Genomic DNA, 17,491 nt, shown 5'->3' on the forward strand with positions numbered 1-17,491 from the left:
CTGCACACTCTACCACTACCTGGCCAGCAGCAGCAGGACAAAGCAGTGCTTTGACTCGCGGGTGGGGCCTAAAATATGCACCATCACTAGATTTTAGGTAAAATATGCAATAACCAGTGAGAATGGGCAAAATATGCAAATGCATATAATCCTGTGTCTACTAATTAGGACGAAAAACAATTCAAATGGAATTTGCAAATACAGTATGTGTTTGTCATAGTGACTAATTGCCTCATTAGTTGTTTCTCAAACAAGTAAATACTTCTAATTAATTTACTTGTTTTGCTTATGGGGGATTGTTTACACAACAGTAGAACTGAACAAACATGTAAATAAACAAGACATAAAACAGCAGATGGCTGAATATAAATACAGAAGTTTAGGCATGTGTGCAGTATAATAAAAAAAAATCTCGCCGGTCGCATCGCATGCGGCTAAAAAATCGCATGCGATGCGACCAACGCGATTACCGTGATTTTACATAGGAAACAATGTTAAATGGCCCACAGACCCCAAATACCCACCCTGAAGTGTGAAATGGCCCCCCCAATTGTTAACGCCACCCCCACCATCAACGTCAACCCGAAGCGTGGCGAGCGCAGCGAGGCCGCGAGGGGCAGCGGTACGCGTCCTCCGACCTTTTCATACCCCCACTATCCATGTCGGCGTGGAGTTGAGAATAGAAAGTGTGGCGAGCCACCGAGCCCGAAGCGTGGCCGAGCGGACGCGGAACACGCTCCCGAAGCGTGGCGAGCGGACACGGATTACTTAACTTGTATTCCGCGTCCCCTCGTGGGGCTCGCTGCGCTCGCCACGCTTCGGGCTCGTATTCCGCGTTCGCTCGCCACGCTTCGGGCTCGGTGGCTCGCTGCGCTCGCCACACTTTCTATTCTCAACTCCACGCCGACGTGGATAGTAAGGGTATGAAAAGGTTGGAGGACGCGTACCGCCGCCCCTCGCGGGCTCACTGCGCTCGCCATGCTTCGGGTTGATGTTGATGGTGGGGTGCCGTTAACAATTGGGAGGGCCATTTCACACTTCAGGGTGGCTATTTGGGGTCTGTGGGCCATTTAACATTGTTCCTTATGTAAAATTGGGTCAATTGGGCCATTTAACATTGTTCCCTATGTAAAATCGGTAATCGCGTCGGTCGCATCGCATGCGATTTTATGGCCGCATGCGATGCGACCGACGCGATTTACATTTTACCATGCATTTCTATGTAAAATCGCATCGGTCGCATCGCATGCCATTATAATGGCATGCGATGTACATGCGATGCCCGCGATGGGCGCCGTTCTAGGAAACAAGTACCATTGTTTGCATTACAACTAGTGCCTGGCTATTCCTTTCCGAGTTCTCTTTAAACTCCTCACCACCACCTACAAGGCTCTCTCCTTCTCCACCGCTCCTTACCTCTCTTCACTGATCTCTATCCACACTCCCTCCCGTCCTCTATGCTCCGCCGCTGACCTCCGACAGACCTCTCACCTAATCACCTCCTCCCACTCCCGTGTCCAAGACTTCTCTCGCGCTGCCCCCTGCACTGGAACAACCTCCCGCCACCTATCAGGCTTTCTGATTCCCTTACCTCCTTCAAGCGCTCCCTCAAAACCCACTTCTTCCGACTAGCCTATCCCTTCTCCTCCTAACCTCTATAGCTCCTCCTATCCTGCTTACCCTACCCCTCCATCTGTTCCCATCCGTTCCTACTTATCCTATTGTTTTTCGTTCGTCCACCAACCTCCTTTTAGTCTGTGAACTCTTATGAGTAGGGCCCTCCATCCTCATGTACTCGCTTTACCTCTTTACCTCACCAGTGCTCCTGCCCTGTTCTTCCCTTCCTCTACTTCAGTGGTCAGGGAACTTGATCTTCATTACCCCACACAGTGCATGTTTTGCTGGTAACTCAGCAGGTGTACAGGTGTACTAATTACTCACAGACACATTTTATAAGGTCTGCAGGTGGAGTTAATTATTTCACTTGTGATTCTGTGAGGAGACCTGCAAAACATGCACTGCGTGGGGTAATGAGGACCGAGTTCCCTGACCACTGCTCTACTTCATCTTCAGTCTCCTCGACAATTTCGACACCTACTTCAAAACTGATGCTGATTTTTGGGGGACCACGGGGCGGCGAGGGGCACCGGGGGAGGTGGCGGGTGACGGTAAAAGCACCGTAGCCACGGGCACACACGAGTGTCTCGTGCGCGTGTGCCCCTGGTGGGAGCCGGCCGCTAGCGGGGGCTGCCGATAGAATCGCCAGCCCCTGCAAGGATGAAGCATTGGTTCTTAATGTTATACTATCCCAAGTATAGCGTCAATCTAATACTTACTGAACGTACATCATAGACAATCTGACTTTGTTTTATCAAAATGTGCTTATATGTAAACATGCTCTCTGTATTTTCGTTGTAATAATCATCTGTTTGCTAAATCCAAGACTTATGTTTAAATACATTTACACTACTGATTACAAAGCTCAAGGGAGAACAAATATGTATTCCCTGATTGATGTATTCTCCTTCATGATATTTAAAGCCTGTCTAACCTGTGTTGAATAATGTTATATTGTGATGACAAAGGGTGGATTTCTGTATATATCTTAACAAAAGATTTAAAGTCATTATAGTGTGAGTATAGCAACAAACGATATTGCATCACACATGTTCGTAATCACGTTCGTAATTCTGAAGTAATTCTGAAGTTTATACTCCCACAAATATTTGCTATGTTAAAAAAATATATTATTTATGTTAGAAGGGGAATATGAAATCAGTTTTATGGGCCCTAAACACGGAGCATATTCAGGCCTTTTCTGGGCGATATGACATAATTTCACTAAATTGCTCAGAAAATGCCTGAATATCGCTGTTTGTGTAGGGTACACAGCGATGTAAATGTGCGGCCCTGCTGGTCTGTATCTGCCGCCGATTAATAACCCGCAAGCAGGTAATTAATTGGTCAGGGCCAGTGTTCTTAGTGGAGAACACTGCCACTGACACATTGCTCAGCACACATCACTGTGCAGTGCTGAGTGATCTGAGTGATATACAGTAGCATTGCTCAGATCGCACATCGCAACGTGTGTAGGGCCCATTAGACTTGTACTAAACATCCATGTTCAGACAACACAAATTACATTGATTTTCCTGAGCCCAACCAATGGGGACCTGCTTAATCATCCTGTATCCAATCAGCAATGCCTGGGAAGTTTAAAACCTGTGAACTGACTACAGGCAGACGCCAGTACAATGCTTTCTACCTGCCTGTAGGTACAGTGTTATGAGCTCCCGATAGTTTTTTGGATCAGCTCAGCAGTAAATCTTAAGTTCTTTAACTCCGGTCCAGTTCCTGGTTATTCTCCAGATAAAGTATTCTTCAGTTCTTGCAGGTCTAGTTACACTCACCACAAAGCCTCAGCCCCCAACAGTGCAGTTGGCAAGAAGAGCCATCGTAGAAGGGCCCCACACTTCAAGGGGGATAGAAGACCTCATGCCGTCAAGAAAGGCAGGCCCAGGTGCCGGAGGGACGTTCCCGGAGGGGGGCGGTAATCTGTGGGTTTGAAGACTCCATGCTGGCAGCTGTATGCTGTCCAGCATGCATCTGGGCAGCACCTCCCTCTCCCCTCCTCTCAGGCAGCTTGACTAATTCATGGTAAAATGGTCAATCTGGTGACAGCAGCACATGAGCAGGGGTAAAGCAGCTCTGGTCAGTTTGCCCCTCAAGACAGGAGGCCCAGGGGTACTCACCCCCTGCCCCTTCCCACTTTCCCACTGTCTCTGAGTACAGTTTGACTGTTACAATTCATATATTTATTGTCAACATACAGTCCACATCAAATACACGTCACACAACCATTACATAGTATACCACATGCCACACACAGTAATGCCTATTACACATTATACCAAACACAGTAATGCCCATTGTACATTACGCCACATACTGTGATACTCATTACACATTATGCCACTCACCGTGATGGCCATTACACATTATACCATGACTGGACAATTAAAACAAAATTCGGATAATATGGACAGTGCGGCTATTACATGTCGCACACCCATATTATACCACAGGCCATAGGGCCTTATTCGAGTTCACTCTTTCAGACAAAATCCTTCTTAGATGGACAAAACCATGTGCACTGCAGGGGGGGCAGATGTAACTTGTGCAGATCTAATTAGATTTGGGTGGGGTTTTACTTCAAAGTGAGATCTATATTGCAGTGTTAAAATAAAGCAACCAGTATTTACCCTGCAAAGAATCACCAAAATAATCACCAAATCTATCTGCACATGTTACATCTGCCCCCCTGCAGTGCACATGGTTTTGTCCATCTAAGAAGGATTTTGTCAGAAAGAGTGAACTCGAATAAGGCCCATAATGCCCATTACACATAATGCCAGGGCTCAACAATTTTTTTTTTTTTAAGGACAAAAGGGACAGGTTACACCATAATGCCTATTATACGTCACACACTCATTACATAGAATACTACATGCCCATTACACGTTATCCCAAACACAATGTAATGCGCACTACAAATACCATACACCGTAATGGCTATTACATATTATGCCATATAAATGCTGCCTCCCTACATGTTAATTGTCTTGGGGTTTCTTGCTTGATGCCAGGGCCTTCATGTTTGATGCCAGGGCCTTCATGCATGATGCCAGGGGCTCCATTCTCAATACCACAGGGGTAGTGCAAATGCCCATTGCCATGGGGGCGTGCAAATGCTAATTGCCAAGGGGAGGGCAAATGCTCGTGGCCAAGGGGGAGGGCAAATGCTCGTTGCCAAGTGGTAGTGCAAATGCTCATTGCCAAGGGGGAGGGTGGACTGACTGACTGACTAAGTGAATCTGTCTGGATTGGTGGTCTGACTCGAGGCTGAGCAGTGAGCATGTGTCTCATGAGCTGGTGCTGCTGGCTGCCAGTGCCTGCTGCTAACCCGCTTGCTGTGTTGCTCCAGTCCTGGCTGACAGTGGTCGTGGCCTGGCCTGGGCCCCAGTAGCTGGGTGCAGCGCTACCGCCCAGCAGGCGACTTAGGTGTGAGAGAGACTGAGTCACCCTGCAGGGCACATGGTCAGATACACTGCGGTAGGAGGGGACTGCAGGATGGGGACTGAGGACTGCCAGTTGGAGCTGTGCAGTGCACAGCCTGTAGATACTGTACAGCCCGGATACAGCAACTGCACCACAACAAGTTCAATCGTCGCCACTGTCCTCCGTCCTCACACTCACGCCCGTGGCCATCGTTACGCAGCATTGGAGGAGGAGTAGGAGGGCACATGATGAGTGACAATATGCTGTCCCTCCCCCCTCCTCCCAGTGCGCACCCCGGCGGAGTGTCAGTCACAAACTGAACGAAGCGTGTCACCGTCATGTGGGTTGGCATGGTATGGATGCCTTCAGCGGCGTGCAGTGTGTCAGACTCATAGAAATAGGCTGGGGGAGGAATTCCCAGACATTGTATAATCCGGGGCAGTCACCTGTCCGGACTCCAGACACCGGTCTCAATTACCAGACTGTCCAGTGTAATCCCGGACGGGTGGTAACCAGTGTTCCCTCTAAGCTGTGCGCGTGTGCGCGTGCACACAACTCGCTAAGTCCGCGCACAGACATTACAACTGAGAGCACAAAGGTTAAAATCTTGTTTAGTGTGCCATGAGTTTAATAAGGTTGAAAATCACTGCTATAGCCTATATGTGTGGTGTGTGAAGTCTGTAAACATTCAGATTGCTTTATTAACTCAACAAAACTCGAAACCTAGGCCTTTATACGTTGTGACGAACACAAATTTAAATTTCCTTCCAAAGTTGCACAGCCAATATCTTTTGCCGCACACAGCCTTCGTAAAATTAGAGGGAACATTGGTGGTAACCCTAGCCACACTCCTCCAGATTCCTTCTAGATAAATGTGATTATTAAACAAGGGATTTAACACCTGACAAACATTTTTTTAAATGTCTTTATTCTACTTGCGGGCATAGGAATAGCTGTTTTGCCACATTCTACACAATAAATAACTTGTTCTGATTCATTTATCTACTTAAATTAGACAATATTCCTGCAGCGTTCTATTGCTCAGAGCATGCTAGAGTCCCTTTCCATACCTCAGATGTGATATGAAGAAAACCCTGTTGTCTGATTACATCGGTGTTAGGATCTCGAACATATAAAATTCAAAGCGTGTCTATGGAATACTTGCACTCATTTCAGTTCAAGAAGTTAGTAAACCTTTATTTTAACTAAATTATTATTATTATTATTATTATTATTATTATTTTATTGCACAGAAAGAAGCCAGAAATAGTCTTCCCAGGGCCCTATGCAAGATACTGTGTGGCCCCTTCCTGATCCATTCATACAATAAATGCCTGTCTATACAAAGTGGGTCTGTAGGAAAATCTTAGAAAGTATCTTCCTCCCAATACAGAAATAAAAATACATTACAAGCAAACAAATCCATAATGAAATGGGACATATAGGGGCCTATTTAATGAAGTGCTGATAGGTAACATTTGTACTCATTACTGTCTGCACCAATCCTATGTGCAAACCTGTTCCTGCCCAGTTACACAAAGGTTGCGGCTAGAACCACTTCTGATTTTTTTTACTTTTCCCATCATCCACTGGATCCATGTATACCTGGAGGGGGAATTATAAATCTGTGGCAAGCAAAGCGAGTCACCATGCTCGAAGCACAGCGAGTGAAGCAATCCTGCCAGGGTACAATCCAGCTGCAATAAAGAAAATAACCTCAGGCTCCACCTACATAAATTACAGATAAAATAAAAACCGCTGTGAGGGAATTTACCAACTTCCGCCCTCACCTAACATCATATCCTGGTCAAAAATCAGAAGTGGGTCTAGACAAAACCAGTACACAAACCAATCCCTAGTGGAGATAGCACTGAGGTATACTGTGTATGACTCTAATAGGGCACTGCTACAGAACCTTCCCATTTTTTGTGATCATCGTATTATTTTAAAAGGATTTTTGTGACCACCATACGCTGCAGAGGACAGTTGTGTAACTGCCATATACTACAGAGCATGTGAATGACCAATATACAAAACAGAATCGTTTTGAGACTGACGCACCTTATTATCCACTCGTCATTGAAAATAATTCCTTTGGGATAATAATAGAAGGTAGCGCGTTAGTGAATGTGGCTAAGGTGTAAGTTGTGTAAAGTTATGACGATATGTGTACCCAGCAACCTCATTCGCGACGGCAGGGGTGCCGACATCAGCGAGTGCATACACATTTGGCAATGCCGGGGGCAACATGCGATGGTGGGGGCAGAGGCTTTGCAGAAATCATTTTGCAGCTTAGCTTTTGCTAGCGATATCCTCTGTTGTTCTGCATATGATGACGATGGAGGACCTAACAAACAATCCACGGGAGCGCACATTGTTATCAATATAGTGTTTACATACTGGATGATATGCACGAAGATACAATTAACGATGGTCGTTCATTATCGTGGATATCGGTAACTATATTGTCCAGTATATATACACCTTAAGACCTGATAAAAATGGAATGTACAAATACAGATGAAACCAGGCCTCGTTTAATGCCGGCGCCTGCCAGATCCTCTCCTCTGGTGAACGCCGGCGATAGGGACTGGGACGCACGTGCCTTTCATGCGCACGCGCATCACAGTATCACGGCGGCTGGGCAGCCTCACCCTGCCCACCTCCGCTTCAGCGAGACGGGCAGGGTTCGGGAGGGGGGGGGGGAGTCGGGGAGGGGGACCATCGGGGGAGGCGGCGGGGACCCGGGGCGTGCGCCCCTGGCAGGAGCCTGGCGATAGACTAGGCCGGCTCCATCTGAATGCAATGAAATGTAGATTCAAATGTGGAACAATATAAAAACAATAAATACATTTTAAAAATAAAATGTTTGGCTTAATAAAACAATGAAAATGATAAAAATTAAAAAAAAATTAAAATAAAGGTAGGTGAACCAAATCCCCTATAAGTTATTATTTTTTTGTGACTGCAGCTGCGAAATGCAAAGTGAGAGATTTTGCAAGAGTTTTCCCAAAATTTTTTAAAGCGGCGGTCTTTTATACTGCTAAACCAGGTAACTTTGTTTATGTAAATGATCGCCACTTTAAAAATATGGGAAAACTCTCCCAAAATCTCTCACTTTCTGATTCTTACACCCTATTACATTTGGCCCCCTATGTCAAGTCAATTACCACAGCTAATATGATAACCTCTCTATATAAAATATTGTTGTGTTTATTGTGACATCTTTGTATGTTCAGTATGGTAAAACGGAGATACAGTACTGTAGGAACAGTTATTTTCTATAAATAAAATGTACTCATACTTGCCTACTTTTGAAAACTAGTTTCAGGGAGATTAAAGTTGGTAGTAAAATTTTGCACTAGGGATAGCCATCGACCATTGATGAATCAAAATCATTGATGGTTCATGGCCGATGTCGAATACTTTTGCCATCGATGGGGGAGAACCAGATGGTTTCCCTCCATCGATGGAACGAGCTTTTTTTTTTCTTCAAAGTGCCGGGACACGGAGCATAGCCCCACCCCCCAACACCACCACAGGCCAATCAATCAAACACAATAGATGACCATCGATATGTAAAAATATCGATGGTCATCCATTGCATAGTTAAGCACTATCGATGGCCAGTTGTAGAATTGCCAATCGATGGCAATGGCAACGATGGCCATCTCTATTTTGCACAGCAATCCAATCAGGGGGCGTGTAGAGATTGTGAAAAGAGATTGTAAACGTGGCACCTAGAAGCGTGGGCGTGTACTGCTACATCTGAGAGGAATCTTTTAAAATTACATATTCAAATGTAGATGAGCCCCAAAGCAGTTAGTAAGAGCTACTATAAAGTGCTGGGAAATGGTGCTGATGAGTCAATGTAAATGTATCTGTCTCCCATTCCTTATTTCCCCAAAAATATAACAGTATAATGTGGTCTAGGTGAAATGAGGGAGATTGCTAGACTTATGAGGGAGATAGAGAGATTGCTGTTATTTCAGGGAGTCTAGGCAACTATGATACTGCTCTGTTTTTTGGTTGCACTTTTGTATGGTTTTTCTTCCAGGAATATATAAATATTGTAGACTGATACCCCTTTCACATCGCACTTTTAAAACGGTATATTGCCGTTTTTTTTCCATTTTAAAACGTTTAAGGCTGCAATGTGAAAGTGCCAAAGTTGATTTACCGGTTAAAGTTAACCGGTATTTCAACACGGTTAAAAAGCAGAGTCCTACACGTTTTGAAGCAGTTTTTTTTGTCAGTTTGAACAGCTCTATTTCAATGGCTTGAAACGTGTCCCTTGGGGGTTAAACGGGTTGAATGTTTGAATGGTATTAAATGATTTTTAAAACGGTTTTCACCTGCAATGTGAAAGGTCTCAAGGCTCAGACCCGTTTTAAAGTCCCATTTAAGAATACCGTGTCATTACCCATTTCTACAATGTGAAAGCAGTATGAATGAATGGAAACAATCTGCTTTGCATTATTGTAATGTCAATAGTGCCTAACACGTGGAATAAGCACAAGATAAACTTGCAAGCTGAGAGCAGAGCCAAGCAGGGACTTAAAGCTTAGTCGTTCTTCTTTACCTGAATAGTTTATGTGGTACATGGTCATTTCTTCTAATAGATGTCTACAAATATAAGGTACAGTATGCAATCATTTGGTATGTTTTTCTTTTATGTTTATCCCAAAGTTTTTTTGTTTTTGTTTTTATTGTTCACATTTACTCTTCTTTTATTTTTATTTTCTTTTACTTTATTCAACCAATGTAATATGATGCTTTTAAAGCAGTGAGTATAGTATATTAAACTGCATTGTTTAAAAGTTTATGAATACCTTTAAACTATACTATGTGGTTTGCTATTGTAATTGTAAAGATTTTAATTCTGAGCTTAAAACTAAAAAAAAAATAAAAATGATTACTAGAGTGAAGTCATTATTAAAAATAATTCCGTTCTAAAGTATGTATTTGATATACAGTAGCTTTCAAAAGTATTCAGCCCTCAATAATCTAATCTGCATACTGTATAACGTAGGCAAAAACTGAATTAATCAACATACATACAGTATACAGAGGTTTACTTACATAACTATCCTTCTTTCTGGAAATACTACAACTTACAATATTATCGCTGAAAAAGCCTTATGTAGTAGATTGAAATGTATTGCTAGGTGGCTGATATTTTCTTTAGCATTAAAAAGAATGTACACAAGCTTTTCTTTTTAAATTTGCATTTTCCAGTGGTCATGTTGATCGTTAAAAAATTGTATTATTTTTTTTGCTCTCTTGTATTTGAAAAACAGATTTAAGCCAATGCTTTGTTTTAGTTTTTAAACAATGTACATATGTAAAAAGACCACTATCTGTATTGCCCCGTACACAAGGTTTGATCCGGTCTATTTTTCTATTCGACTTTGCTTATATAATCAAAATCGAATCAAAAATCAAACGCATTCAATTTCTATCCCAATGCATGGACCCGCGGCATCGAAATCTAATAGAATACACTGTGCAGACAATATAGTACAGGTTGAGTATCCCTTATCCGAAATGCTCAGGACCACAAGGAATTTTTCCTTTTTTCGAATATTTTTTTTTAACATACTTACCTGGTCCCCTGGTAGTGCCCCAATGGTTCCCCGGCATCAACGGTGTCCCCTGGCGTCCTTCAGGATCCTCTTCAGCGGTCCCAGGGGTGCATTGTACAAGTTTGCAGGCACGCCAGTGACTGTGGACGCCAGGGGACATGGTAGGTATGAAAACAAGGGGCAGGTGGGGGAAAAAATTCAAAGGAAAAAAAAATACTTCGGATTTTGGATATACGGATAAGGGATACTCAACCAGTACAGATCTGTACTATATTTTAGAAATTGAATGCATTTGCCTTGCCATGCCATTTGATCCCTATTCGATTCCAACTGAATCAGGATTGAATAGCAAGGCAATTGCACTGTGCTTACACCCCTTATCCTATGTTCTTGTTTTGTGTCTGAGCTCAGACTAGTATCCCTTCTACTGTATTATGACTTGTCTGTTGAAATGTACAACTACTGTACAAGTATATTATTAAATTAGTATCAATTATTATTATTGCTTATTTTTTGAAGATTCAAATGATCTAATCATCAATCATTCATCAATCATCAATCATTGAATGTTTCCTGGCATGGGGCTTTGGGATCAGTGCACCCAACTGTAGGGGTGCAGTCAGCTCCTGGTTGTCACCCTCTAAGGTGGGTGCTGTATTGTGACATTCAGTGTGACAGTTTACAGTACAGACCCTAGTCCCTGAGGTCAGCCCATCTCCAGGGATGTTAAGCATGGATTTGGAGTGATGTCATCAGGATTCCCCATGAGGCCACGCCCCTTTATGTGAGGCAATTATGCTTTGCACTTGAGCAGCACAGAACCTCTCATCCTGCACCAGCCCATATGGAGTGATGCTGCTTTCTGAGACTGCCAACAGTACTCCCAAAATCGTGCCCCAGAATGCCATGTTCTGCCACTTAGATCTATTAACATATGGAGTGATTCTGCTGGGGATCTTTTGCCACGGGGAGGGGTGGCTTACTTTTACTGGGGGCAGGGAAACTGAGTTTACATTGAGGGCCTCTAGACATGTACTTCGAATAAAATACATTAAAAACTTTAGTAAATATAAAAAAATGTATCTGTTTTTGGGGAAATATGTGTTGGTTAAGTGGTTAGGAGATTATGGGGATGATTTATTACATAGCATGGATGTACCAAGGATCCCATGCAGAGACAAAGCTTGCGAGAATGCTATTTTTCAGCCAAATGGGGGTATTCTTCATGAAAAATACTCCAATTATGAACTGCGCATGCTCCACAACTGATATTGCCACTACTACCGCCGGCGACAACCCCCCCCCCCCCCCAGCCCCCCCCTTCCCCCACTGCACTGCGACCGGTGGAAACTGTACTCATATTTACCAACACCTGGGGATCAGTAATTGGAGATTATGGTGCTGGTGGTAATCTGGGCTTCCTGCTTATGTGACGTTTGGTGCTGTAATGTGAGTTTTCAATTTCAGCATCGATTTACTGCATTGGGGTCAATGAGCAGGGAGCCCCGATGGCCAGCAGCCCTCACCGGAACACCAATCACTGGTCCCTGGATAGGAGAGTTTTATTTTTTAAATGTAATTATTTTTTTTACAGTTATTATCTTTTGTGTCCATATAACACGCATACAGTAGCTGATCACACTGGCTGGGCCTAAGGGCAGTGAAAGCTGTGCAGAACAGGCATATTACTAAAGCTGGCATTATTATCACAGGGCTCAATGCAATTTTTTTATTTGTTATTTTACACATTTATAATAAGTATGGGAAATGCAATCTGTTTACTTTAAAAATAAATGTGTGAAATCTGTTGATGTAATATTGCTTGATTTTGCTAAAGCTTTTGACACAGTGCCTCATAAAAGGTTATTTATAAAACTAGGGGCGGGATGCTATATAGCAGAAATGCGGTAAAAACCCCGTTTTCGGGGTTTCTACCGCATTTCTATATGCTATATGGCGCCTCCGCAGTGTCAGCGCTGCGGAGGGAATCGCCAGCTAAAGCTGGCGAATCCCTGCAGAAGCCTATGGGCTTCTTACCGCAGCGCTGTTTGAGGGATCCGTCACGGATCCCTCCCAGCGTGCCCTGGGGCCGGCGCCGGGGTCTGCGCATGCGCAGATGGACTCCCGGGTCACAGACCCGGAAGTCCAGCGCCGGCACCGCATCGCAAGGGACAGCTCTTACCGCAAGAGCTGTCCCTTGCATGAATAACGGCATATGTTATAGCATATGCCGTTATTAAAAATGCGATGTCCGGCGAAGGGGGGCCGCGGATGTTATAACATCCCGCCCTAGGTATCATAGGGTTAGGAGATAAAAATTGTAATTGGATTAAAAACTGGTTGCACAATTAGGGACAGAGAGTGGTGGTAAATGGCATACATTCCAGCTGGGGTAATGTCCAAAGTGGAGTCCCACAAGGTTCAATATTGGGACCCACCTTGTTTAATATATTCATTAATGAAATAGGAAGTGACATAGGGCCTTATTCTAGTTCACTCTTTCTGACAAAATCCTTCTTAGATGGACAAAACCATGTGCACTGCAGGGGGGGGCAGATGTAAAATGTGCAGAGAGAATTAGATTTGGGTGAGTTATTTTGTTTCTGTGCAGGGAAAATACTGACTGCTTTATTTTTACACTGCAATATAGATCTCACTTTGAAGAAAAACCCCAACCAAATCTAATTCTCTCTGCACAAGTAACATCTGCCCCCTGCAGTGCACATGGGGGTTATTCTAGTCCATTCTTTCTGACAAAATCCTTCTTAGATGGACAAAACCATGTGCACTGCGGGTGGGGCAGATGTAACTTGTGCAGAGAGAATTAGATTTGGGTGGGGTTTTACTTCAAAGTGAGATCTATATTGCAGTGTAAAAATAATGCAGCCAGTATTTTCCCTGCACAGAAACAAAATAACTCACCCAAATCTAATTCTCTCTGCACATGTTACATCTGCCCCCCTGCAGTGCACATGGTTTTGTCCATCTAAGAAGGATTTTGTCAGAAAGAATGAACTAGAATAAACCCCATGGTGTTGTCCATCTAAGAAGGATTTTGTCAGAATGAGTGAACTAGAATCAGGACCATAGTGAGTAAAATTACAATATTTGCGGACGACATGACATTGAGTAAGGAATTTAACTCAGGAGAGGATATGGATACACTACAAAGTGACTTAATTAAACTGGAAAGGTGGGTAGAAAGGTGGAAAATGCAGTTTAACGTTGATAAATGTAAAGTAATTCATAATGGGAGATCAAAAATTAACAAGCTGCTTATAGGCTAAATCGAGTTATTATAGGGAATTATGCTGTAGAGAAGGACTTGGGGGTCATCATAGATGAAAAATTGGGTAATAGCCCACACTGCTCAAGTGCAGCAGCAAGCGCAAACCAGACACTGGCATGCATTAAAAGGGGATGGATTCAAGCAGGGGCTGGCTGGCAACTTTTAGCCTAGGGGGCAAGTCCAGAGCACTGGCCCATAACAACTCCCCCCCCCCCCCCCCCCCGGGAAAAATAGAATACTGACGCAAGTGGGCAGAGAACAATTCAGTAAGAGGGTGAGGGTGGAGCTACGATCGCAATGCATGATCAGACAAAAAAATAAAATTCAAACATTTGCTCCATCAGAGGTGAGGGGGGGGGGGGGGCTGCTAAGGGCTGGGAAAACTCCCCACTCTCTCTGTATAAAAATAATAATGATAATAGGACACCACAGGGTGCTCCTCCTGAATAATACCAGGACACCACAGGCTGCTCCCCTGGCATAATACCAGGACACCACAGACTGCTCGTCTGGCATAATACCAGGACACCACAGGCTGCTCCCCCTGCATAATAACAGGAGGACACCACAGGCTGCTCCCCCTGCATATTAACAGGAGGACACCACAGGTTGTATATGGCAGAAATATTATATATTTGTTCATTTAGATAATTTAGATAATGAGTGTCACCTGTCTCATCCGGGTCTGTGCTGCTGCGGCTTCCGCTTAATGCCCTTCCTCTGTCCGCCCGACTGATCCCCACATGTCAGACAGGGGTGGATATAGCTGGCATCATGTCCTCAGTTAGTTAAATTGGGATTGGTTTTCAGTATCGCGCTCTACCTGGATTTGTAAGAGTGGTGCTGCAATTTCTGTGTTTTGTCCAAAACCCGGGTGGTTACGATATTGTATAGGGGGGTTGAAATGCGCACTCTGTGAAGGTGACCCATTGTGAGGAGGTCCCTCCTGTCAGAACCCTGTCAGTACCCAAAATATGATAATGACACTTGTGTATGTGATGCACACAAATACATTTATTGCACACGAGGATATACAATAGTGCCAGCAAAGTCCTGTATTGCTGGTGGGTGGGTGGGCGGGGATATAGTGATGGTGTGTGTGTGGGGGGGGTGTTGTGGGTCATGGTGTTGCTACCTGGGTGTCGGGGATCTGTGCAAGGCTGGTGCAGGGGGAGACCAGGGTTGGTGTAGTCACCGTGGTGACTGTACCAATGGAACAGTACCTGGCATCCCGTCCCCACCACAGTGCACCTCTGTCTAGCTGAGCACTATTGTATATCCTTGTGTGCAATAAATGTATTTGTGTGCTTCACATACACAAGTGTCATTATCATATTTTGGGTACTGACAGGGTTCTGACAGGAGGGACCTCCTCACAGTGGGTCACCTTCACAGAGTGCGCATTTCAACCCCCCTATACAATGTCATGTCCTCAGTGCAGGGCTCCTGACAGTGCAGGGCTCCATGACAGTCACCCAACACATACCTTCCATCCTCCAGCCCTCCTGCGCTGGCCACGGCTTCCAGAAATTTCCAGAACACGGCCGCGGCTACAGGAAAATGGCCACCGGCCCCCTGCACTGAGGACATGTCCTCAGTGCAGGGAGCCGGTGGCCATCTTCCTGTAGCCGCGGCCATGTTATGAAAGCCGCGGCCAGCGCTGGAGGAGGTGGACATTAATGCAGCACGGCCCGCAGACAGTAACTGGGTAAGCGGCCCGGGGGGCACATGGCACCCTGCCCCCCGGCCCAGCCCGCCTCTGGATTCAAGGGATGCCAATGTGATAGTGCCTCTTTATAAGGCATTGGTGAGACCACGCTTGGAATACTGTCTCCAGTTCTGGGCACCGCACCTGAAAAAGGACATGCATGTATTGTAACAGGTACAGAGAAGGGTGACTAAGCTAGTAAAAGGTCTTGAATCACTAGAATACAAAGATAGGTTAACCAGGCTGCATGTTTTTTCATTGGAGAAACTGAGGTTGAGAGGTGATATGATTAGTATGTTCAAATACAGGATTGGGAATCATATGGAACTAGGAGGTGATTTGTTCAGTAAAAGGCCTATACTTAGGACACACGCGCATGTATTGAGGCTTGAGGAACAGAAATTCCGTACTGAATTAAGAAGAGGATTCTTCACCATTATTGCCAGTGGGGGTGGTTACAGCAATTACTGTTAGTGAATTTTAATCAAACTGGATGCATTTTTGGCCACTAAGGGGATCCTATAGATATGACTTACTCAAGTCAGTAGTTACAATCAAATGAATTAAGATTCAAAAAAGACGTTAGTCCATTGAGTTCAACCTATGTAAATCTAGTGGAAGAGGTCATGGGTTCTAATACAGGGAGTGACACGTGCAAAAATTATATTTAGAATAAAGAGAGTGTGACATCTAGGGGGAAATGTAATAGGATGAGAGATTCAGAAAGTGAGAGATTTGGTTAGAAATCTCCAGGGTTTTTTTTAAAAGCGGCAATCATTTACACTGCAAAACCAGTTTGATTTTGCAGTGTAAATGATTGCCGCTTTAAAGAAAACTGGAGATTTCTCACCAAATCTCTCACTTTCTGAATCTCTCATCCTATTAAATTTCACCCATATTGTCCTGCTAGGAGGGGAAGTCAGCCACGGAATCAATATAGATGACTTTCATTAAAAGATATCAATGGCTTTCAATTAACTGATTCAAACTCACAGGGGAGGAGAGGTGCCCCCTTGGCAGCGGGAGACCAGTGGCAGATTTCTCCATTGCCTCCCAGTTACGCCTCTGTATCTATCTATCTACAAAGTGCCCACCCTGCTCTTTGCACTGGACCATTCATTCAGTATTGCAGAAAATGGCCTGCGGGAGGGCCCGGGGATTACTCATTGCTGGTTTGGGCAGCAGTGGACGCCTTAGTCCTCAGGGGCCCTTGATGTAATGCAGCTGCTGCACCAAAGTTAGTTCTGCCTCTGCAATCTGCTCCTAACTATCACGTTACAGTCTGTGTTTGGAGAATTACATTTAAGAGTTGATTGGCTGGCTGTTTATGTCACCTTTTTATCACTCCTCAAGGCTTAGTACAGTCCATAATATCAAATATCATTCTGTATCCTAGTTTAAATGACCCTCATTGTCTTTAACTCCTCAATACCAATAAATATAAGAGTTAATCGAGTGATGTGCTTTCTTTTGCAGTCTGACAACCGTGTTACGACAATGATAAAATTGCTGAGGATATTGGGCTTCATGCTTGTCTTGGCTGTCCTTGCGTACTTCTACGGAATCACCTACAGACAGAGTGTTATTTCCTATATGTCTCTCCTCCCAGAAGGATATATATTTAATGCCTTGAACCCAAAACCATTAACAACTCAGGGGACTGGCACTGTATATGTGCTGTCTACTATAACAACCATATCAACTTCTGAACCAGTCAGTGAAAACAGTGCAACCCAAGGAATCACCACTCTAGGGAATGACCACACTTCTTCAGATTCATCTGGTAATGTGTCCTCCTCCCTTATTAATCCATCAGACATTATGGGAGGGGGTGACAGTATTATATTTTTG

The sequence above is a fragment of the Crinia signifera genome, chromosome 3 (genome assembly GCF_055691185.1).
Source record: "Crinia signifera chromosome 3, ASM5569118v1, whole genome shotgun sequence".
Lineage (NCBI taxonomy): Eukaryota > Metazoa > Chordata > Amphibia > Anura > Myobatrachidae > Crinia > Crinia signifera.